Raw genomic sequence first — 2,509 nt, forward strand, 5'->3', positions numbered from 1 at the left:
TTTTTTTAAAATTTTAGAACCAATCCCGTATTATTTTAATATATAATAAAAAGATACAGAAAATAAAAAAGGAAATGTAAAAAACGAAAAAAAGGGGCGCCCTGCCCCTCACATAGGCCGGCGAAACAGGGCGAGCAGAGGGACGCGAGGGTACACAGTGTCGTGACTGGGGGCGCCCCACACGTTTAGGAGCTCCCCTATGTCACAAGGAGAAGGAAGAGGAGGACGATGAGGGGATGGGGATAGACCCTCCAACCGATGAGCTTGCAGTACTGATGCCATGACCAGGGGGTGGAGAAGTACCTCCACACGCTTACCAAAGAGGAGGATCACCTCACGCCCGAGGCAGCCGATGCCAACATCGTGGCGGCGCTCTACGTCAACCCGGAGCTCATAACCAAGCACCACATGATCTTCGCGTACGTGGAGAGAACGTGCACGATCAAGAGTGAGCACAAGAAGCTCTTTGCCACAATGCCAAGCGCGCAGAGCTTTTCATGGACTTCACTGGCAAAGCCGGCAACGAGGAGGAAGATGCCAACGGTTTCACCTTCATCCCATGATTTATCCCACGGCCAATGATGAGGAGGCCGACCCTCTGGCGCGGGGGTGATCCACATCTCCTTCAACGAGGAGTAGAGCTCCTCGTACCATTCCTCGTATTATATATCTGCTATCTACTGAAGTTTAGCTCGTTTAATGGCGACACAATGCTAATGTACTAAGTAATGAGTTTTTTAGTCTGCTAGGTTGATGTTAATGCAGTGCCGTTGTTTAATTTCTGAATGAAGTATTTTAAATGTGTGTTCCAAATGAATTTGCATGAAAAAATTTGTGTTCGAAATTTGTGGGGATCATAAGTTGTAGAGACATTTAATCATCTAAAAAATAGCTTTTTAGAGGATGAGGGATTATATATATGTTAGGGGATTATATAGACATGATTGTACCCGGCTAGTGTGGTCATCGGTGCTTGCAGGTTCACCCAGGAAGCTGATTATTTCTGATATAGGTGGCCTATGCTCTGGTTTCTTTTCCCTGCACCTCACTCCTATCTTAATACATCTGGTTACTTGCTGGAGTTGTAGTATTGTTGGTGGCTTACTCCACCTATGTCTCCATCTTCGAAGTACCTACAATTAAAAAAATGTTAATTAGTTTTTTGTGAATAATCCCAGAATCTTACGATGAAATCTATGTCCATGTCATGGTGTGTAATTTAAAGCCATACGTCGGCCGTACATGCCGTGTAGATATCCAGAAAATGTTTCTTTAAATTAGATATGCCATTCAAAAGTATAGTGTGCATACACAAGTCTGAACAAAAGATGCATGCCTATTCAATGATACACTTACCTTCTGTTCGTCAGGGAGGCCCTTACATCCCGTTACCAATTCAATGATTATGACCCCCAAACTATATATGTCACATTTCATTGAAGTTTTGCTAGCGTCCCGGTATTCTGGAGCGATATATCCTCTGCAACAAAATACAATATTGTGATGCGTTATGACACAAAGTAACTGTAGGGTTGTATGATGAAAAAACATGCTAATTAAATATTCATTCTTCGGATGCGTATCTTACTGCGTTCCAACACATTGAACAGTAGTATGTGAGTTTTCATCCGGTCTTGACAAATCAAAATCGGTGATTTTTGGAACCATATTTTTGCCATCTAGTAATATGTTTGCTGGTTTAAGATCCATATGAACAATTCTTTTTTCTTCGTGAAGATAATGCAGACCCTTACAAATTCCGAAGATTATCTCATAACGTGTTTCCCATGGAAGTCCCCTTAATTTATCTGTAGAAGGATGAATACATAAAAAAGAAAAGTGGCAAATGTTAAACTACATACCTAGCTATATTATAGAATTGATAACAAACGTGCTCTCTGTTGGAAATATGCCCTAGAGGCAATAATAAAATGATTATTATTATATTTCCTTGTTCATGATAATTGTCTGTTATTCATGCTATAATTGTGTTATTCGGAAATCGTAATACATGTGTGAATACATAGACCACAACATGTCCCTAGTGAGCCTCTAGTTGACTAGCTCATTGATCAACAGATAGTCATGGTTTCCTGACTATGGACATTGGATGTCATTGATAACGGGATCACATCATTAGGAGAATGATGTGATGGACAAGACCCAATCCTAAGCATAGCACAAGATCGTGTACTTCGTTTGCTAGAGCTTTTCCAATGTCAAGTATCATTTCCTTAGACCATGAGATCGCGTAACTCCCGGATGCCGTAGGAGTGCTTTGGGTATACCAAACGTCACAACATAACTGGGTGACTATAATGGTATTATACAGGTATCCCCGAAAGTATCTGTTGGGTTGACACGGATCGAGACTGGGATTTGTCACTCCGTGTGACGGAGAGGTATCTCTGGGCCCACTCGGTAATGCATCATCATAATGAGCTCAATGTGACCAAGTGTTTGGTCACGGGATCATGCATTACGGTACGAGTAAAGTGACTTACCGGTA

General features: G+C 41.7%; 1 long non-coding RNA gene across 1 annotated transcript; it reads right to left on the minus strand.

The window, feature by feature from the left end:
• Positions 1-92: 92 nt before the first annotated feature.
• On the minus strand, positions 93-1,977 carry LOC119344863. The gene is made up of 3 exons (XR_005166854.1): positions 1,589-1,977; positions 1,357-1,480; positions 93-1,133 (listed from the first exon to the last, which is right to left on the minus strand). It is a non-coding gene; the product is annotated as an uncharacterized LOC119344863 (long non-coding RNA).
• Positions 1,978-2,509: the final 532 nt, after the last annotated feature.

The sequence above is a fragment of the Triticum dicoccoides genome, unplaced genomic scaffold (assembly GCF_002162155.2).
Source record: "Triticum dicoccoides isolate Atlit2015 ecotype Zavitan unplaced genomic scaffold, WEW_v2.0 scaffold189008, whole genome shotgun sequence".
NCBI classification, from domain to species: Eukaryota; Viridiplantae; Streptophyta; class Magnoliopsida; order Poales; family Poaceae; genus Triticum; species Triticum dicoccoides.